The sequence below is a fragment of the Vulpes vulpes genome, chromosome X (assembly GCF_048418805.1).
Source record: "Vulpes vulpes isolate BD-2025 chromosome X, VulVul3, whole genome shotgun sequence".
Taxonomy (NCBI): Eukaryota; Metazoa; Chordata; class Mammalia; order Carnivora; family Canidae; genus Vulpes; species Vulpes vulpes.
Genome location: NC_132796.1, coordinates 3,622,823 through 3,645,712, shown reverse-complemented (window position 1 = coordinate 3,645,712; position 22,890 = coordinate 3,622,823). Strand labels below are relative to the sequence as shown.

Here is a 22,890-nt window from a genome sequence, read left to right as displayed (position 1 = left end):
GTGTGGATGGAGAGCAAGCTGGATGGCATGATAGCACATGGTTGCATCCAACCCTTATTTCCAAAAAAAAAGAAAAGAAAAAAGAAAAAAAATCTGATTTTTTTTTTTTTGCATTTCTCTCCATATCGAGAACATGATAATTTCACGAGGGCTTTGCGACTATTTATATATATTTTTTCGGATTAGACTTGCAGTAATGTGTTATCCAAGGAAATGCAATATATATATATTTATATTTATATACGTGGCTTGTATGTATGGCATATGGTTGCTATTTATGGCAGTTTTAAAGAGTATCATCTCTGACATGTAATAAAATAGTCAGGGCCCGTGGTTCAAGTCGAAAATGACTTCATCACTTTTAAATCACTGAATTCAAACGAGAGCATTGTTTTCTTTGGGAAACCAGAATGGTTTGGAGCAGGGATTGAATGATAATTGTATTTTCATAATAATAGCTGTGCTTTGATGCCCACTTTAAGGTGTTTTGACATATTTTTCTGGGGGAAAGGAATCGTTGCTTTCTTTTGTACTATTTTTCCTTAAACCAATAATGCCGAACGTACGTTTGGCCTTAAATCCGGCGGTCCTGCTAATTTTTCATCTAAATCTAAGAATAGAAAAGATACTTGATATATGAGTGATTGCCACAGGAGGTGGTTAAGGCAGGTACTGAGCTGTTAGGAAATTTGCAAGTGAATGAACTTGAGGATTGTCGAAAGTTCTTTTTTTTTTTTTTTTGGCGTGGATTGTGTAGACTAATGATAAGTATATGAGGTTTCTCTTTATTTCTGAACTTGGCCTTTTCATTTGGTTTTCTTTGTAGTAATTTGTGGAAGGCTTCTGGTCTCTGCACAAAGATAGCGTGCTTACCGACTAAGCCTGTTACATTGCTTTCAGAATGTGCAAGGGTCTTTTTCAGAACTCTTTAGAATATAGTGGTCTTATGCCCAGACTAAAAAAGAAGAAGAAAAAAGAAAAAAAAAGAGAGAGGAAAAAAAAGAAAAAAAGGCTGGGGATGGTTCTCACAAAAGTAAACATTCAAGTGCATGGGATCCGGCTTCTGTTTTAAGATTCTCTTCTTTTTAATTGGCACTCCGCATTTCCAACGTGGAGTTCGTGCTTGAGTATTGTCAGTGATGCAACTTGTTGATGGAATTTATTTCATGCAAATGAAGTTTGAATATAACAGTATTTTTAAGTCCCTAAACTCTCACTCTGCAGATAGGCTTATCGGGTTAAAAAGTACTTAAATTCCAAACATGGTGAGAGCTGATTTCAGCATGTTGATTGCAACTGCAAGGAACAGATTTTTTTTTTTTTTAATTTTTATTTTTTGGTATGTAAACCGGCCTGTGTTCTTTCTATCCTGTTTTCCACCTTCACGATATATGTGATATTCCCAAATGAGAAAAAATATGTTCGGGGGTTAGTTTAAGCCAGTTGCTCAATTTATTTTACTTTATTTATTTATTTTTTTGAATTTTTTTTTTCCTGGAGACCGTATCCTTTGAGAAGAGACTTCGTGTTCTACTTAATTACATTAAATAATAATCGCGATGTTAAGACAGACTGTGCCTTCTGTGTAGTCACAACTGATTTCTTAAACTTGAAACCGCTACCAGTTGCAAATCAAATATACAGCTTTTGCCCGCTCAGGGAGAGAGAGTGAGCATCTCGCCGGGGAAGGTCACGTGGCTCTCGGCAATTAGGTCATCTGTTGTGTGCGGGGGACATTCATGCCCCATTCACTCAATGAATATTTTCCAGTTTTATCATTTTTCTCTAAACAACCTACACTGGGCCTTTCAAAGCCTGCACTGTTCTCTGCCTACTGAATGGCAGGATGGGAAACCCTCATTTTTCTTGTGGAGGACAGAGGAGCACAAGGGAGCGGGAGGGAGGGGGGAGAAAGAAAACAAGTGGTACCGCCTACGAGTTTGCCATTTTGCCATTTATGACCTTCCAGCCAACATGTATGTGAAGCTTTTTCTATCTGCAGAGGTTCTACTAAACAAACAAACAAACAAGATAAATACATAAAAGGTTGATAAAATTCACAGGGGTGGGAGGTTGGTGGTGGAGTACAGCCAGTCCACTTGGGGTTGTGTTCAAACTGCAGACACTGAGTGCGGAGTTCACCTGTCCCAGGTGTGTGGTTACCTGAGCTCCCCCTGCCTGTGCAGGTTGGCCAGCCAGTTGCCAGGTCGGTGCTCTTATCTCGCCAAACCCATGTCCTTCCTCCCAGAAGTGGTACCTGAAGGGAAAAGAGACCGAACCCCACAAAACAAACGTAAACTGTGGAGTAAGACGACATCGTTTTGTCCCCATGGCGGAAGGGGAGACCGCAATCTTTGTATAATGTGGGCGAAATGAGGAAGCATAAACCCTAAAGCCTCACTGGAGTAAATCTCCAGGAGACAGATCTTGATTCAGGATAGTGTTAATGAAAAGGCATGTGCTTTCGCAGCTGTTTGGAAATGTGTGGAAATAATCCAGAGTTTTGTTTGGGTGGCTTTATTTGGAACGTGTGTTCTATAAATAGCGACTTGCTACAGTAACCGAGGGCTATTTTGGGATTACAGTCGGACCTTCTTGGTTGTGCGGTTCATACTGCTGAGCACTCGGGTTTCAGGATCTTGACCTTATCGTTCCAGGCGCGTTTTTGCATTTTACCGTATCGTGGTAAGACCGTGGAACCGGAGATCCGCCCTCTTAGCCAACTTTTGAGGGCACAGCCCGGCATGGCCAACTCGGTGCAAAATGGTGCCAGCCACCCTCTAGACCTTGCTCATCTTGATTAGCTGAAAGGTGGTTATGCCCAGGGATCCCTTCTGCCTCTTTCTCGCTTCACCCAGCCCCTGGCCACCACCATTCCACTCTACATACGAGTCTTCGGTCATGGCTTTGAAACGTGGAACTGTGCCTGGTCTCTTTGTACAGTGGAAACTAATGATTTGGTTGGTGTGAAGTTGCATTTCTTGGTCAGGTTTGGGATCCTTTAAAAGAAAGGAACCACGGTTGATGAGACTGAGTGGCACGGATAGGCCGCAGCTCTGCGGGTTGGTGTTTATTTCTGCAAAGCGTGGCAAAGGCCTCCCGTAGCTCTGATGGGATTTGCTCTCGGTGTCATGTTCCCTGTTTCCTGTCTCCACATCACCAATGTGTGGCTCAGAACCAGGGCAGGGACATGCGTTCCGTTACTTGGATGGTCCGCAGCAATGAATGGTGCTCTCAGACACAGCAGGGTGGCGGTACGGAGACCAGAACCCATTGAGATCACGTGCCTCTATTGTTTGCAAATGCTTCCTACTTAAGTAGAGCTGTGAATGCACTAGGTGACAAAATGTAAAAAAAAAAAAAACCCACATATTTTAAACAAATGCATCATCCTCTCAAGGGATGTGGTAAGAATTGAATTGTGTGTGTTTATATGCACAGAGATGCCCAGATGCACAAGCATAACCAAGAGATATTTCTTGCATAAGATGTTTTTTTTTTTCCTCAGCCAATGTAACACATTAGACCAACGCAAAAAATACCAGAAAGAAAGATGTGATTTTGCCCCATTGCCCATCCTTCTCTCCATCGTTTTCCCAAATGTAAGTCATATTAAAATATTCATCCTGTGGGTGACCTGCAAAGTGTTTGTTGAGTGCTCCTCCTTTGAGAGCGGAGACATTCATTAGTGATGAGACCCAAATAAATGGAGAGTAGATATTTATGGGCAAGCATCCACCTTCTCCATGGTTCCCTGAAGTTTTGTCTTCAAATTGAAGTCATTATTTTCTAACAATGTATCGATCCCCCATGTTAATGATAAAATCATCTATATGATCAGTGCAATAGAATGTTACCCCTTCCCAGACGTTGATGCCACAACAGTTGAGAGATTCACAGTCGTGTCTTCATGCTGTTGAGTCCACAAGAGTTGAAAAACTTTATGGTCTTGGGTGTTGGGTCCTTCCCTTCCTGCGGAAGCTCCGCTACAGTCGCACACATTCCGTGTGGACTCTTCATTCATGTGGCGCCTGCCGGGAAGCACTGCAGAATCCCAGCCAACGGCCCCAGCAGGGGTGAACCAATGTAGGATGGTTTGCTCTCCTGGCTTGTCACTTCACCCACGATCACGGGTCTTTAGAAGTGCGGTCGCACATGACGAGACTGCAAACACGCCTAGGTCCCTGACACATCCATATGCTGGCGTGTGGACCTGAGTGGCCTCAGGTGACTCACAGCCGCGATGTAACTACGAGCTGTTTCTTGCATAAGATGGTTTTATTGGCAAATCGTATCTAGAAACCTTGTATCATTTAAGTAATCAAATTTCATCTAAATATGTATATGATTTCTAGTGTGTAGGAGTATATTTATATACAATCATGTAATTGTACTTATATGCTCTGCACGTATCATTGCGTTTATGTAATTGATGAAGAAAGCCTTCATCATCTAAACTTGGAATATTTCACAATTTATTGGAAAACTTTTATATATATATATTAGCGTTTATATATCTTACTGAATGAAATCATTTAGATATATAGATATATACACAATTATGCGTTTTATAATTTTTTATAAATAGCCTACATAATGAGTTACTATATCTTTTTTTTTAAAAAGAACTTATTTATATATTCCTGAGAGACACACACAGAGAGAGAGAGAGAGGCAGAGACCCAAGCAGAGGGAGAAGCAGGCTCCGTGCAGGGAGCCCGATGTGGGACTCGATCCCGGGTCTCCAGGATCACGCCCCGAGCCAAAGGCGGTGGTGCTAAACCGCTGAGCCACCTGGGCTGCCCTGAGTTACTATATCAATAGTTATTGTAAATTTATACTACGTTTATAGATACAGGTAGATGGACAGTCCCGCATTTTCCTGAACAAAGCATCGTATCTGGTAAAGTACATTTTCAGGCTGGCCCCCAGTATCTACATTTAATGGTCCACAGAAACTACCGCTTCAAGATCTATTACTGCCAGTGTGGTGGCAAGCATATTGCAGTTCTCACGGAAATGTAATTAATTGATATTTAGTGTGCTTTTGTGAACCATTTGGGAGCCCTTCTGTCAGTGGGAACATGTGGCAAGCCATGTATCTTTCCTGCTTGGATGGATAGGCAAGTTCTGCTCCTATCAGGAAAGACTGTGAATACCTGACACTCACTGTGTGTCAACTATACTCAAAAAAAAAAAAAAAAAAAGAAAGAAAGAAAGAAAAGAAAATGCATACCCTAGCCAAAAAAACAAGCAAACAAACAAACAAACAAAAAAACACCAAAAGAGACAGACTATCTGAGGGTATGTGGAGGTCAGCAGGAAAGAAGGCCACAGGTGACCGGTGATGGCCATGAGCATGGTGGTGGTGGTCGTCATGCCACTCCATTTGCACATCCCTCTGCCCATCATGGGACAGGTTCCGTTGACTTGGTCTCAACATGGAAAAATCAATATGGTAGATCCAGGAATGGAGCTACTCAGCCCTGGCAGGAAAGAAACTGAGGGACTAAGGTATTTCTGTGTTTTTCTGGAAACTAGCTCCTTCCTGCACCAGAGGTTTGCCCTCCCCTTCTTCCGTTTAATGCTATTTTATTGAGCATGTACGACGTGCCAGTTACAGGCTCGGGCGTCAGTTTAGTGCCGGTAGTAAAGAGATGAGCGTGGAATATGCCAGTTCCCCAAGACCTCTGGGTGTAAATGCTCATAAGAAAGTTGTTAGGGTCTTTGGTTCATGCATGTATCACCCCGTCCCCTTTTGCAGTGTGTGTTACGGGTGCTTCCCTTCTGTTGCTGCTCCTGTTGCTTCCTAGCTCCCTTCTGTTTTGCTGAGTGATGAGCTCTCACTGGTCCTTAAAGGGCTGAAGGAATAATAAACGTAACTAGGTACGAGGCAGGGATCAAATCATCTGGAAAGAGTAGCAACTCGTAGCAGCAAAGAGTTTCCACGACGGTTTGAAAGGATTCTTCACATGCCATATGTGTGTGGCTGGCTCTGTTTTTAAAAGCTGTCAAACCCTGTATTTGTAAAACACTGATTTTCATTCCAGCAAATCCTCTGAGTAAATACACACACACACACATATATATATATATAAAACAGATGACTTTGACTCCAGCAAGAACTGCGCGCTCCTGAGACTTTTTGTTGTTGAGGTGCTTGTGTGAACATGTGGCGGTGGCCCTGCTCCCCTTGATCCCAGCCGGTGCCTGGCAGTCCTTCTGGAAATCGATAGGCCGTACTGAGCTCTGGCACCGTCCCCAAGGCATGAGCGACACTGCGTATTCTCACGCCCCCAAATCTCAGAGATTGCAAAATAGCAGACCATCGTCTCATACTCCACCACCTTTGTATAATCTCTTTTTTCCCCACCATGTGCGATGTCTTAGCTTTGCGAACCAGCCTTGAGGATGGACCATGCCACTCTTGGACGGGCCATACAACATGGCCTGCAGATGACATTGCCCCAATTTTCTTTCTTTTTTTTTTTTTTGGTGGCGACTCGTTCCAAAAAAATCACGCAAAAGTGATAGCCCTTGATGGGAAGAGCCGTGAATCAGAGATCGGCCCTGAAGGAGGATCCCAGATTAACTAATTTCGGAGAACCTCAGGTGTCATTCCTCTCTCACTAATTTCACCCTGGAGACACATGTGGGGCTTCAGAAGCCTCTTGCTAATGGGTTCAGAGATGTGAGAGATAACTGGAGACTCTGGGTCGTGAGCATTACCCAAATTACATAACGAGAATTGCAGAACTGTGTTGACATTCCTTGTATTTTATTGACAGAGCAGAAACAGGAAGTGGGATGATGTTACTGGAGAGGGTTTAAAGCGCCAGAGTCATCTGGAGAAATGAACTTGGTGTATTTTTTCCTCCCATCATGCTTATTCATTCAGTATCTGTTGAAGGCCAAGAAGTAGGGATATAAAGAAATGTCTGTTTTTTCCATAGGACAAGGCCATTTTGCACCACTTTTGTAGAAATACAAAAGTTGTGTGTGGTGGTTGGGAACAGTTGAACGTGAACTTGCAATTAAGAAGAAAAGTTTCATATCAGAATCTCTCAGAGTGTGTCTGTGTTTAATCTCTTGGGTCCTATGTCCAGTGTTAGGGGAAAACCGTGGTTTAATTCAATGTTGAGCAATCTTTTTCATATCGTTAAAGGCAAAATCACTGGGGCCTTAGAGGGTAAATATGACGTGCCTACGATGGTTCTCAGATGGACATGGTAATACTGTGATATTTTAGCTGCTTTAACAGGACAAAACCCTAGCATTGAACCAATAGGGAGAGGATGTTCCATATGGGGTGAGGAGGTGACCTGGAGCCTCGGGGAAGAGAAGGCTGCCTGGCCTAGGGGACACCTGGGTGACACCTGTGTCCCAGCCGTAAGCCAGCAGGCTGTATGTGTGGCTGCCAAACCATCAACGTGCATATGCATATGTACATGGCACATGTGCCGAGCTCATGCTGTGCAAAAGTTGCAGTAGTAAAGATCACAGTACACACCATTATTTGGAATTGATGGTCCCTGGAGAACCAGAATCAATGAAAAGTAGACATTTGGAAAAAACAAACAAACAAAAAAATAGCCGACTTTGTTAGCCCAGAGAGTTCGCAGGACGCATCGGCTGGTGAGGCTGGAGTAGGGACTTCTCTGTGAGCAAAATGGGAAAGCAGACCCAGGAAAAAAGTCCCAGTTATAGGAAAGTTGGGTAATGGTTAAATGCACTTACTGAGTCCTCCCCCTCATGCGAAGGGCTCTTCCCGCCGTCCCCTGGGTGAGGAACCAGAGCAAGTCCTGACCTACGCCAGAAGGGCAGCAGCATCCCGCTGGGCTGGGTCTCAGCACCTGTGTCCTTCCCCTCATGTCCCCCGGTGAGCATCACATCATCTGACCCCAGCACGCCGGGGAGGCTGAGCACAGGACGGCCCGCACACATCTTGTATACGGAGAGTGCGAGACTCATGCACATAAGCTCCTGCTACAGTGTATCATGATACTTGTTCTCTTGCACTGTGAGCCATTGTTACTCTCCTTCTGGGACCGCTGTATACTTAATATTAAGCCTCATCGTGGGTATGCATGCATATTCTGTGTAGGGTTCAGTACTATCCACCATTTCAGGCATCCACTGTAGGGGGGTGGTTCCTGAATCTCCTACAGATAAGGGGGGAATCCCTGTATAAAGCAGGTGCTCTAGCACACCAGAGCAGAAAGTGGGAGAAACATGAATTTGCTTTAGCACAATACAAACCAACATGGAAGGAGGAGGGGTATGTGGGTGACTAGTAGCCCTCGCAAACACAGGGAGCAAAGTTATAAGGCAACAAATCTTGTGCGGGGTGGGGGCTAGGTGGCTCAGTCAGTGCATCATCAGGCTCTCGGTGTCAGCTCAGGTCATGATCTCAGGGTCCGGAGTCAGAGCCTTGCATCAGGCTCTGCGCTCAGCGTGCACTCTGCTTCAGATTCTGTCTTCCTCTCCGTCCTGCTCACTGTCTCTCAAATAAATAACCTTTTTTTTTTTTTTTAAAGGGGGATGCCTGGGTGGCTCAGTGGTTGAGCATCTACCTTCAGCTCAGGGCATGACCCTGGGGTCTTGGGATCGAGTCCCACATGGGGCTCCCTGCAGGGAGCCTGTTTCTCCATGTGCCTGTGTCTCTGCCTCTCTCATGAATAAATGACCATCAAGGTTCATAGTGGAAATCAAATGATAAGACAGTTCACATGGTTCTTCACTAAAACATTGTGCAAAGGTGTTTTATGATGATTCAGTTTGCCATGGCAGTTTCACAGGGTCTGGCCCACAAGTTCATGTGATGGTTATATTTATTTATATTTATTATATATTTATCATATATTATTATACATTTATTATATATTTGAAGATTTTTATGTATTTATTCATGAGACACAGGGAGAGAGGCAGAGACACAGGCAGAGGGAGAAGCAGGCTCCATGCAGGGAGTCTGATGCGGCACTTGATCCTGGGACTCCAGGATCACGCCCTGGGCCAAAGGCAGACACACAACCGCTGAGCCACCCGGGGATCTGTATATCATTATATTGTTTAAAAGTCTCCTCGAATGCACGATAGGAATCATGATAATTTACCAAATTTATATACAATAACATACATAAGCGGGTGTATTAGTTTCACAGTAAAACGTCTCTGGTCACATCCAAATTATTAAGAAATTCCTTCTTTTTTTTTTTAAAAAAAATATTATTATTATTAATTTGACAGAAAGTGTGTGCTTGTGGGGGTGGGTGCAGAGGGAAGAGGAGAAGCAGACTCCCCCCTGAGCAGGGAGCCCGATGTGGGGGCTCGATCTCCTGACCCTGAGATCATGACCTGAGCAGAAATCAGGAGTGAACGCTTAGCCCACTGAGACCTCCAGACACCCCAGAAATTGTTTAGTTTCTATGAATGCCTGCCATATGTACTGACGTCTTATATATGCAGATATATGGAATTTTATGTTGGTTTTCTATATATAAAACATATATAACGTGCATACATATTTTATACATATAAAACCTACATGTATACTGATATTTCATAAATTTATATATACCCTCTATATAAAACATCCTAAAATATAAACAAGATATATAAATATATAAAATATCAGCATACAAATGTGAATACGTAAGTATACATCAGTATGTATAATTTATACGTGTCTGTATAACAAATCCATAAATCATATAAATACTCAAATATGTTTAAATATATACATAATTTAACCTTTTTTGGGAAACCCAGCTTTCCGACGACTTTTTTTTTGCTTTTTGTTTTTTTGACTTTCTGTGGTGCTAAAGGTTTTTTTTTTTTTTTTTTTTAAGATTTTATTTCTTTATTTCAGAAAGAGGGAGGGAACTTGATCCGCAGAGGGGCGGGGATAGAGGGAGAAGCAGGGGAGCCTGATGCGGGGCTCGACCCCGGGACCCTGAGATCACTGAGATCACGGGCTGACCCCAAAGCAGACCCTTTCCAGACTGAGCCATGTAGGTGCCCCCTTTTGTGAAGATGTTGAAAAGACCGAAGTCCTCGCGCTGTGGAAGGCCGTGGGAGGCTCAGGGAGCGCTGCAAAGTATTGCTCCTATCGGGAGACGCCGATTGCTGTGATTCTGTTGCTGGATCTTTCCAAGCTCTCGGTTCACCTTTTCTCTGTTTTAAACGTGACTTGAGGCTGAGAGCCCTCGAAGGGGAAGCAGCTCAAGCGTAGAATCTGACTGTCCCCTCCCCAAACACGCCTCTGGTTCAGAGAACCCGCAGCCCGGCCTGCAAGGCCTGCGAACTCGCAGCGTCTGCGGGGCCTCCGGGCCTTCCTGGGGTGAGGCCTCCCTTTCCTGTCCGCTGGTGGCCATCCTTGGGGCTCCACACCTGGAGGGGGCCACACCATGGTCATTGCGCCTCCCGGGTTGGTCTTCAACGTGCCAGGTGGCGGCCTGTCCCCCGAGGAAGCACCCAGTAAAGCGCGTGTGGCCCTAATGGTCACCGGGTCACTGGCAGCCTCGGTGGGTGTCACAGGTGCCTCCTTCCAGGGGTTGTCCCTGGAACCGGTCACAGTGGGAGGCACCTGTGCCGCCTCCTTCCTCCACTCGTGCAGCCTTCCCGACCTGCTGCACAGGACACACCGTCGTCTCTTCAGGTTGAGAACAGCCCCTCAGGCAGATGCTATGTAAGCTTTTGGTCTCTTTCCATTTGTGTGCATGTGTGTGTGTCTGGGGGGAGGTGGGACAGGATGCAATGATTCTAGAAAAGTATACGTTTTTCTCAACTTGGGGAATACACAAACCCGCCTAAATAACTATTACATTGCCCAGACCACATGCAGCATATAGCATATTGGAATTCTCCTGATAATATTAGGGAATCTTTTAAGGTCAGACATTGTTAGGACTTGCAAGAGACCGAACATCTGCATTCCAGCATCGCTGTGTAAAGAAACTGAGGCACACGGAGCTGCCGTGATTTATCCCAGACCGCGCACAGCTGGTCAGTACTTTCACTTAATTTTTTTGAGGATTTTATTTATTTATTGGAGAGCGAGTGCAAGTGAGCAGACAGGAAGGGCAGAGGGAGATCCAGACGCCCCGCAGTGGAGGGAGCCCAATGCGGGACTCGATCGCAAGACCCGGAGATCATGACCTGAGCCGAAGGCAGATACTTAACCCACTGAGCCCCCCAGCCGCCCCTGGTCAGTACTTTTAGTAGTTTTTAAAACCCATTCACGAAACAATGGGCAGAATGCCTGAAATTCAGTGTCCCGTATATCTCTGTTTGCCAAATCGTCCTATGGGTTCATCGTATACGACGTGTTTCGAGACCTGCTTTTCTTTACGGTGCTGCAAAAATCCCACAAGGTAAATTATTTTGCTGAAAGGCACCAGGGGAGGAAGCCAAAGGGAGGAAAAAAAAAATCTCCAAAATTGGAAGCAGAACTTGTTACCTTGGAGCCACGATCGACCACGGCCTGAGTTTACAGGTCACCAAAGGGTCCGAGTGGCCAAAAGAGCTGGGTGCGTGGCATCTTCTGATCCCCCAATCTGGAGCTTACTCGGTGGAACCTGTTTGCTTTTAGTTAATTGGTACATGATTGACATAGAATGTTCTGTTGGTTTCAGGTGTCCCGGATTGATTGAAAATGCTATTTTTTGACGCTCCCCACGAGGGGTGTAGTCACACGTGCCACCTTATTCCAATGTGATTGACTCGATTCCCTGTTGTTTACTTTTCATCCTTGTCACTTATTTTTAAAACTGTAAGGGCACCTGGGGGCTCAGTGGTTGAGCATTTTCCTTCAGCTAAAGTCGTGACCCCGGGGTCCTGGGATCGAGTCCCGCATTGGGCTCCCCACAGGGAGCCTGCTTCTCCCTCTGTCTATGCCTCTGCCTCTCTCTCTGCGTTTCTTATGAATAAATAAATAAAATCCAAAAAAAAAGCATTGCAGAATTCATCGTGAGCATGATGCTCCGTGGTGTGCATCGACAGAGCTCACTCGGACCCTCCTATTTTTGGATGCTGGTCTGTTGTAATGTGCACCTGAGGTACCTGCAGCGTCATAGCGTCCCGGCTTTCATGGCGATGCTTTCCGTGTCCCTACAGAATTAATTATTGTTTGACATGCAGCTTGATGGCTTTGTCACTGGCCCTTTGTGCTTTGCATTATTACCTACGAACATGAACCCGGAGCTGTGGGTACAGCTCTCTCCATTTCCTCATACTCACGATTTTTCCCACGATCCTTTAATGCAAAGCCACTTGAAACGGGTCGTTTCTTATTTTGGTGACAGGCATTTTAAACTTTTAACTTTGTTGTTGCTGCTTTTATACGTTGGGGCTTTCATTCCTCAGGATTAAAACCAGGAGCTGATTATGCCACTGGATGGAAAATGTAATCGGTAGGAAGGCGGCTGACCCACCTCCCTGGCTTGTAACATTGATCCTTTGATTCTTACATGTTGACTGATTGTACAAAATAAAACACGTTGTTTTTCCCTTTATGACAGGTTTTCAATACTATTTTCATTTTTATTATTTCATTTTATTTATTTGAGAGAGCACACAAGCAGGGAGGGAGAGGGAGAAGCAGGCTCCCAGGGAGCCCGACGTGGGGCTGATCCCAGGACCCTGGGATGTTGACCTTGATCACCTGGCCGAGGTCGTAGTGCTTTGCCAGGTTCCTGCACTGTGAAGTCTCCTGAGCCCTCACCTTGCCATCCTCTGTGCTCTGGAGGCAAGTCACTTAAGTGCATCCATGACGAGGAGGACAGAGAATGCAAGTGCCTGTCTTGGATGGTGTGGGGAGGATGGAAAATTCAACTGCATGTCTTGGACCATCCACCATAGGGAGGACAGAGAATTCAGCTGCTTGTCTTGGATGGTGCAGTACCGACCTCAGTGACTTAGAATTCTTCTCTGGGGAAGATTTGCCCCATCCTCCCATTAATTTATGTATTCCTTCATTCATTTACATCAATATGGGCCTGTGGATATTTAGTGCATACTTCCAGTAGTATGGGGTAGTATCATCCAATACTTTATTCCTATTACTTCTTTTGCTACCTCTTATTATTTTGCCATCGTGGTTGGATCCCAAGAAGTCTTTGCATTTTGATGACTCCCAAACTATGTCAAGGAGTATGTTGAGATAAAATCCCATCCAGGGTTTAGGACGTAGAAGGAGGGTGATGGGTGTTCTTGGAAGCTATGGGGAAGGGAGGCACCTGATGTGCCCTTGATGTTTTCCTCAGAGTGTAGATTGCATTGGTCAGCTCTGTCCAAACAGCTGGCCCCGGGGTGTTCAGCTTGCAGAAGCCCTCAGTGGATCAGCCACATGCACACTGTCTTTGACCGAGCTTCCTCCCATGCACTTGCAACCTTCCTGTTCCCAAAGTGAATCTGGAGAGTAGTGTGGGCACCACTCCTTCCCCCACCCATCCTACCATCCTAGTAGAAACATTTTTCTGGGGGATCCCTGGGTGGCACAGCACTTTGGCGCCTGCCTTTGGCCCAGGGCGCGATCCTGGAGACCCGGGATCGAATCCCACATCAGGCTCCCGGTGCATGGAGCCTGCTTCTTCCTCCGCCTGTGTCTCTGCCTCTCTCTCTCTCTCTGTGACTATCATAAATAAATTAAAAAAAAAAGAAACATTTTTCTGGAAACATGTATGAAGTGGTAGGAACACATTGTGGACCAGACACTTCCAGTGGTGCCCCACGGAGGTTACATTTGGTCCTGTTGTCTGCACGGCCACGTGCTTCTGTTCACCACGATCGGAACTTTAAAAAGTGACCTCATTCTCTTAGCCCGTGGTATGCACGTTAATATATAAAACTTTAAAAGGCACAGGGGTGACTGTCATCTAAGTACATCTTAAGAAGCAGTCTTGTTGCAATTCCAGTAACCGGGTCCACTTTATGAATAGGACATAAGCACACTGCACCCTTTCCAAGGAGGCTTTTCTTCTTTTTAAAATATTTTATTTATTTATTTGAGAGAGGGCATGAATGTGGCACAAGTGTACAGGGAGAGGGAGAAGCAGACTCCCCGCTGAGCAGGGATCCTGATTCAGGTGCTCGATCCCAGGTCCCCGGAATCATGACCTGAGCTGAAGGCAGATGCTCAACCTACTGACGCACCCCGGTGCCCGTCAAGGAGCTTTCCTTATAGGCACAGAATGAGAAGTATTATAGGAAACACAGACATTTGGAAAAAAAAATGGAAGAGTTATCGTTCCAAAGCCAGTGGTTAAACACCAAACCATTTGTACCATTTCTGCAGGTAATTTTCTGGATGTTTTACACATAGATGACAGTTATCTATCCGTATCATTACCATTACTCTCTATATACGTGTATGAATATATGTCCATCTGCATCTGCATTCATAGTCCATCTACATTTGATATCTGGATGCATTACGATTTATATCAGCTTGACATCATGTTTGTAACTGTCGACATCATATTGTTCCCAATTGTACTACTTAAACTGTATCAATATTTCTCTACGCATCCACATCTTTCTTTACAGTGTATCGATGCATATTTCATTTTGAACTTTACACTTCCTGCAATATGGTAGCAAAAACCACTTGAGGATTGTTACAAATCTTCTTGAGCATCATTTCTCATGACTTATTCTCACAGAAGGTTATCACTCAACCCAATCATCATCATCATTATTATTTTTTTACCTTTAGGATATTTATTCAGTTTTGATCCTATACCTCATTTTCAAAGCCTTCCATGTAAATTCTTCATCATAGGGGCAAGATGTGTTTTGTTGTGTATTTCTGATGTATTTCTGTCTACTGTTGTGAATTGTAAGCTTTGATTTGATGTCTGTGTCCTTAAAAAAATACAAAAAAAAATTCCTTTTGTATGCGCTTGAAATCTGACTGGATATCTTACTATTGAAAACTTAAAATTCTTGCAGAAAAGCTAAGAAAAAGAAATTATGAATCCCGTGTACCCATCAGTCAGCTTGAAACATGAGGAGTGCATAGTCTTATCTTTCCTATTTAACCTCACCTATGTCCCTTGTTCTCATATGGCTCCGTGGAATTCACCTAAACCTATATCCATATTTTACTCTGAAATATAAAAACCTTTTTTTATTTGTTTTTACATATCTATTTTATCTTTACTACACTTAAAACTATTATCAGTTTCCCAATATCATCAACGTCCGAGGCATAAAACTAGAAAATGACTTTTTTTTTATTATTTTGCTAACTCACAAAAGGGCTTTGCATGACAGTAGGTTGATTTGTGTTCTGAACATTTGATGCAGCTGTGCCGTCCTCTCCATTCTTTACTCTTCATAGCAGAGTCTCGTTGAAGAAACTGCTATTTCTACGTATCCAACAGGAAAGTAGGTTATAGCATCAGCAAAATGTAGCACTCAAAAATTATTTTTAAAGGAACATGAGTGTTCTCCATTGTCTTTGGTCTCTGGATACCGACTCCTCAGTGGGGTAAGCCCGCGTGGCCTGAGGCAGTGCTCCCCCTAGGAGGAAAGTTGCATGGATACAGCCAGGAGTGTGTGTGTGTATGTTGGGGGGCCTCTGTGGGTTCCCTGCATCTCTCCTGTTCTGGTTCCCAATGAATGCACCATGCTGGCAAGAGAAAATGAGAAATAGGGTTTGAAGGGAGCTTTGCTCCTTCATTCAACACACAACACACAACTGCACTTGTTCCCCTTTGCTGACTCACAGTCTACCAATGATATCACTTTGGTTGGAGCCCGTGGATGTGTTATATTGGCAAAGATAGACTATGGAATAGCAATCTCATGTATGACAATCATAGCTGGCTGTTCTTATGCTACTGTAAAGATGCGCCATTTTGCTTATTTTTCTCATTTTATTGAGATGTAATTGCCATTTGTCACCATATATATTTAACGTAGACGGCATGGTGGTCTGATGTGCGCCCATTCTGAAATGATTATCACAGTATCACTCTTAACATCCATCCTTTTGGATAGATACAGTTAAAGGAAAAAGAAAAGGAAGAAAAAGGAAAAAGAAAGTAAGAAATAGAAGAAAAGAAAAAAAGGGAAAAGGGAAGGAAAAAAATCCTCCTTCTGATTAGAACTCTTCTCTCTGTTTTTTTAACTTTTCTATGTATCACACAGCTTAACTCTGATATTAATATGGTCATCATGTTGTCCCTTACCTCTGAGGACTTACTTAGCGTATGGGTGGGACTTCCTGCTCTTGGACCACTTTCTTCCATTTCCTCCCCTCCCCACTGTCCTGCCTCTTTTAACCACAAATCTGATCTCTTTTTCTATGACTTTGGGTTATTTTCATTTGTTTTTAGACTCCACATAAAAATCAGATTGTACATTCTTTGTCTTTCTGTGTCTGGCTTATTCAACTTAGCATAACGCCTTCCAGCTCCATCCATGTTCTTAGAAATGCTAGGATTTCCTTCTTTTTTCCTTTTAAAGATTTTATTTATTTATTCATGACAGACACAGACAGAGGCAGAGACACAGGTAGAGGGAGAAGCAGGCTCCCTGTGGGGAGCCTGATGCAGGACTTGAATCCCAGGACTCCAGGATCACGCCCTGAGCCAAAGGCAGACGCTTATCCAGTGAGCTACCCAGGTGCTCCCCCCCTTTTTAATGGTAGAATAATATATTGCATCATATAAAGCTATCACATCTCTATCCATTCACCCATCAATAGACATTTAGGTTGTTTCCATGTCTTGGCAGTCGTCAATAAGGCTGCAAAAGGGTAAACAGAGGACTCCCACAGGTGATTTCTTCTCACCATTGGTTTATTTTATCCTCCCCCTCCCACATCTTTATGGAGACCTCATTGGCATATCAAACTCTAGTGTAAGGTTTACTCGTGGATTGGATATACTTCCATGTTGCAATATGATTACCGCCGTAGCTTTCCATGACACCCCGTCACCTAGTTACCATTCCTTTTTGGTGGACAGATAGTTACGATTTAGTCTCAACAACTGTCAAGCACTTAATCCATTACTGTTCACTATCATCACAAAATCGTGTATTAGATTTCCATGATTATTCGCCTTCTGACCGGCATGGCTCCATGTCCACCTTCCTGTCCAGCCGCCGGCAACCACCAATCTGCTCTCTGCTCATAACATGATCTCATCGTTCAATGTGCTAGTGACCTATAGGCCCTTTGCCGACATGGCCGCATGTTTGAGAACAATGATACATATTACAGATTTAACTTAAAATAAAATAAAAGGCATGGTTTTGCTAGAGGTAGGTAGGTGTGCCCCTACTCAGTGCGTGTATGTGAATGCATGTGTGTGTGTGTGTGTGCTTAATAAATCCAAATGTCTACCACATAGATTAGAGATACTAAATTACAATAAGTAGAAGATCATGGCAATTGATTATAAGGAGGATGCATTAAAGACTTCTGCAAAGTGACAGGTGCTGGATAATATTTAAAACATGATTTGATGCTCAGCTAGGTGACAGGAATAAGTCTCCCTTACAAAGATTTACTGCCCTTGGCACTGCTGATACTGGGGCTGGATAATTCTCTGATGCAGGTGACTGGCCTGTGCATTGTAGGATGCTTCGCTGTATCCCTGACCTCAAGCCCCTAGGTGCCAGGAGCACATCTCTCCCCAGCTGCAACCATCAGAAGCATCTTCAGATGTTGCTAGATGTCCCCTGGGAGCTAAAATCCCTCCCTTTTATAAAATGAGGTGTGCCTCTGCTAGATGTTACACAGAGGATTTCATTCTCTTTGGGGTCCCGGTGGCCCCGTACGTGTGCCTGGCATGACCAGAAAACCAGGGGCAAACAGGACAATGGAGCCCCAGCACCCACATGATCCTCGAAGCCTTTCTCGTAGGAAGAATCGACTTTATGAATTGTATCAGCTGCGATGAGAATTAGGTTGCTGTTTGGGCACAGTCATTATAAAGCACTTTATCGGAAAGGAAGATGGAACTGATGTGGGTAAGCGAGAGCTTTAGAGAAAATAAAAAGAATAAAAAAAAAATCCTGATAAGCATCTCTCAGAACAAAGTGCAGAGTGCGATGCAGCGAGCTTATCTAAGATTGGGCAAAGCCGGGTTGGGAATGGACGCGCAGTGGATGGGCAGTGTGCGAGCGTCAGAACGATTCCCCGTCCTATAGAGGCACACGGACCAGTGAGTGCAGCCTGTTACTTAGAACTTATTAACATCGGAGCAAAACACCAACAACGTGTTCGCAGAGAACGAGGTGCGAGCATCATTGCAAAGGACGGGGGGGGGGGTGATATTTTCTGAGCTGTGGTGCCGGTTGATTGAACTTAGATTCTCCAACAAACAAAGAAGTTTGAATAGTCGACGCGTGAACACAAGATGAATTCACGTGGAGAAATGTCTTTGGGAGAGACATTGTCAGCCTCAGAGCTTCGGAATCAGCATCGCCACGCCCGAAGAATGAAGATGCGACATTGTCATCCGTGGCTTCATAATGGCTTGTATTGGGTTCTCATTTTTAACGTCGATAAGAAGTAGGCACCGTTCACATTCTTGCGGTAAAAGGGTTACGGAAAACCAGTCCCTCGTGTTCCGACAGCAGTAAAACCGCAGGGTGTTGACGTGCATCCTTTGACGTGCTCTCCATACCTGCTTCCTGAAAGTCTGAACGATCCACTGCCGCTGAATCAAGAGTTTAATTCTGCAACCTTGGACTGCGCGGGTGCGCGCCGTGCTTTTTCGGCACGGATTCCGCTATTTATTTATTTTTTTTTTAAATATTTTTTTTTTATTTTTATTCATTTATGATAGTCACACACAGAGAGAAAGAGAGAGAGAGAGGCAGAGACACAGGCAGAGGGAGAAGCAGGCTCCATGCACCGGGAGCCCGACGTGGGATTCGATCCCAGGTCTCCAGGATAGCGCCCTGGGCCAAAGACAGGCGCTAAACCGCTGCGCCACCCAGGGATCCCGGATTCCGCTATTTATATTTACTACGACGAATGTCATCCCATTGCCTTCAGTGTCCCGTTCGTAAAATGCCCTGCCTACCGTTTCCCTTGCCTACGTTCTGCAAACTTTGGTTGCATTTCTGAGCGGCTGTCGCCGTGCCTGAAATAGTCAAAGTAACTAATGGAACGGATTTAAAGTTAGTTTTAGTTACACAGGGGAAGAGGCAAAAATGTGAGGCTCCAGCAAAAAAATGTAAGAGAAAAGGGAAAACCTGCTTATTATGCGACTGTTCCAGATACGGTTTGATGTGTGCGTGCGAATGGCTCCCACCTACAATTGGCTTGCAGTTGTCTTCACGCGGATAGTGGATGCGCTTGTGAATGTGAACGTTCTGGCCTCATCCGTCAACGCAGTGTGAATGCACAGAGGCAGCAAGGTAGGTTTTGTAGGGGGTGGACCGATACCTGGTTGAAAGTAAACACATCTGGCCACTCACCCATATGTTCTGTTTCCACAATTCCAAATTCCAGTGTCCGGTGTGTGTGTGTGTGTGTGTGTGTGTGAGAGAGAGAGACAGCGTGCAATTTTCTCATTCTATCTGTTTCCAGGCTTCCTGCCAGGAATTCAAGTAAAAACGCTCTGAATCCAACCATGTCATTTTACAAATAAACCAAGGGTCATGGGTCGAATTGTGTCCCCCGAAATGTTAGAATGAAGTCCTCACACCCAGCATCTATCTGCTCAAGGGACCTTACTTGGAAAAAGGTTCTTTGCAGAGAGAGAGGTAAGAGGGCCCTGATGCGATGCCTGTTGTCCATCTACGAGGGGAGCACTCGGCGGGAAGGCAAAGCAGAAGTCAGACAGATGCACAAGGAGAAGACCGATGTGGCGCGATGCCTCTGAAGGCCAAGCAACATCAAGGATGGCCAGCGGCCACCTGAATGCACCTTTGGAGCCTTCAGAGCCGCGCGGTCCTGCCAACACCTTGATTTTGGAAGGTTGGCCTCCAGAACGTTGATGAGACAATAAATTAAACCATCAACCTTGTGGTACTTTGTCCCTGCAGCTCTAGGAATCCGGCCAAGACGCTGGGCTGTCTACAGGAGCGACCAAAGGGAAGCAGCCAGCCTGGGTAGCGCCTGGTGAAGGGCGGACCCCTGGCCCAGCTCCATGCTCATCCCTTAGCCCTGCCTGGCTTCTCTGACACATTCCAGCAGTGGGGGACCCTTGTCTTCCAGACTCCCCTGTGTTTCATCAGACTTTTTAGGGATGCCACTGCGTCGTATCACAGGAACCACACATTCTGGGGCAGGGGGTGGCGGCCCCTCCTTTTTTTTAAATGACAGCCTTTGCAGGGAAGTGGTGGGGCTTCGTAGTCCTCAACTGTAAAATGAGTGGGTTGGACCGATCCCCAGGTCCTTTCCAACTAATTCTGCATGATTCCAGAGCCATGATCATTGTAATTAAGACTCTCGACTTGAATACTGCTCATTTTTAAGCCGTGATTAGTGATACGCTCGCTCCATGTATTTTCTGAATAAACTTCATTGTGACCTGGTTAAATGGTGCATACGAACTGACAAGAGGGGGTTTGCTACCGGAAATTGTGAGATTGGGAACAAATCCAGAGGTCCTGGACCACATGTAGATGATCGCAAGTCAGGCTAGATCGTAGAAGCACAGGGCAGCATTTACGGCAGAAAAATCTAAATTGCACTAAAAATAAACATGGGACATGGGAATGATTTGTCACGTTATGTCTGCCTCTCTCCCACTACAGTGTCTCAGTCTTAGGAAATAATCAACCCCAGGATGGGTTTTCCCCAGCGTCTTTTCAACTTCTAATCATGGATCATAAACAGTTGGGCAAAAGAGCAGCCTGTTGTGTTTTCCCGGCTTATATGGACTCCAGTTATTCATGCCTTCTCTCTTTTTCCCCTGAGGAAAGGGAAAATATAATTTGATATTTGAGATTTGAGGTATTTCTCAACCTTTATAGAGTGGAATAGGCATTTCTTTTGTCTCCCAATCAGTGTGAATGTCAGAACCTTTTGAAATTTTGCCGAATGTTTCATGCACTGAGCAACCAGTGCCTATTGGACTTTCTGCGGGGAAGGAAGGCCTATCAGCTCCCTCATGGTGCATGTAGTGTTGTCTGGTGGTGGGGGATAGAGGCACGTCTCGAAGGATGGCATTAAGTTCAGGTGACATCATTACTTTTTTTTTTTTTTTAATTTTTTTTTTAAATTTTTATTTATTTATGATAGTCACAGAGAGACAGAGAGAAAGGCAGAGACATAGGCAGAGGGAGAAGCAGGCTCCATGCACCGGGAGCCCGATGTGGGATTCGATCCCGGGTCTCCAGGATCGCGCCCTGGGCCAAAGGCAAGCGCCAAACCACTGCGCCACCCAGGGATCCCCTCATTATGTTAATAAGTGTGGCATAGTCTATATTTATGGGGCCAGGAGGACATGGGGATCCCTAGGAGGGGACGGTGACTTGGGGTTGGGTTCGTGGGAGGTCTTCCAAGGGAAATAAGACCTTCCAGTTGAGAGGGAGTTGAAACAACTTGAGGATATGGTGGGAGAGAGACAGATTTTGGAGCTTGAAGTGTGCAGGGGTTCAGAGCTGGTGCTGAAAGACCCGTGGGATCTGAATGAGGGACCGAGATGACTTCTGGACTCTTGGGTTGCCTCACTGCCGGGTCCATGCAATCCTTGGCTCAGGGTAGATACCCACCCATTTTATTTCCATCCTCAGAATAAGAGTGTTGGTAAAACTGTCAGTGGAAAAAGGCACTGAATCCTGTCTTTGTTGCCTTTGAAGCCCATCACCTTGGGCGCTGTTTCTCAAACCTGAGCATCAGAATCCCCTGCACAATGGCTGGGCTCCACCCATTAGGATTTCGGAGTCACTAGATCCAAGATGGCACCCACATCAACTTGCTGCTACTCATCTAGGGGGTCAAACTCTGAGAACCATTGCATTTGGGTCTTTTCAGGTTATGTTTCCACAAACGACCGGTTTAATTTTTGACTCTGGCATACTATTTTGGTCTCTCCTGTTTGGAAGGTGGCTTTAATACCTCCAGGTCTGGAGGTTTGCTTTTGACATCGAGTCTTGCTCTACTGATTTACACGTTGTCTTTTTTCCAGGTTCCTGATCAGTGCATATTTATTGGGCATCTACCATGTGCTATGGACTGTGCGGGATGTAAAGATTAATAATAACCACCGTAAAAACTCATTGATATGCTGCATGTTATTTATTCTCCCCATGCTTCCAAATGCTTGGCTCATAATTCAAAACACTTGAAGGCAGCCGATTGTTTCCCACTTCAGGGATCCAAGGGCACATTCTGTCTCAGACAAAGGTCTTGTAATTCCAGGCTGCATGCAGCTCTCTTGCCTTCAGACACTGAGAAACCATGCACAGAACTTCATTCATTCATTTATTCACTTGATAACCATGTATGCACACCTTATTTTGAGAGGGTCATCAGACTAGATAATATAAGACATAGAAATATAGTTAAGCATCAACCCCCGACCCCAGGGAAATCACCATCGCAGTAAAGAAGACAAAATGATCAATGAAACGCTTTTATTTTTTATCATCATTATTTTTTTTAATGAAATGATTTTTACTACAACACATGCACACAGAACATTCCATAAGGAGGATGAAGATAAAGACCATGGGAATATAGAGTCTTAGTTTCTTTTTTCTTTTTTAAATATTTTATTTACTTATTTGAGAGAGAGAGCAAAAAGGGGCACAAGTAGGGGTCGGGAGAGGGAGAAGCAGACTCCCCACTGAGCAGGGAGCCTGATGTGGGGCTCGATACCAGGACCCTGAGGTCATGTCTTAAGCCGAAGGCAGATGCTTAACCTACCGAGTCGCCCAGGTGCCCCCAGAATCTTATTTTCCACTAGAATCTTA

The 22,890-nt window shown here is 44.7% G+C and overlaps 1 protein-coding gene across 11 annotated transcripts in view; it reads left to right on the top strand.

Moving 5' to 3' along the window:
* Window positions 1-22,890, top strand: part of NLGN4X (neuroligin 4 X-linked) — a 298,947-nt gene that overhangs the window by 3,686 nt on the left and 272,371 nt on the right. The window lies entirely within an intron of this gene.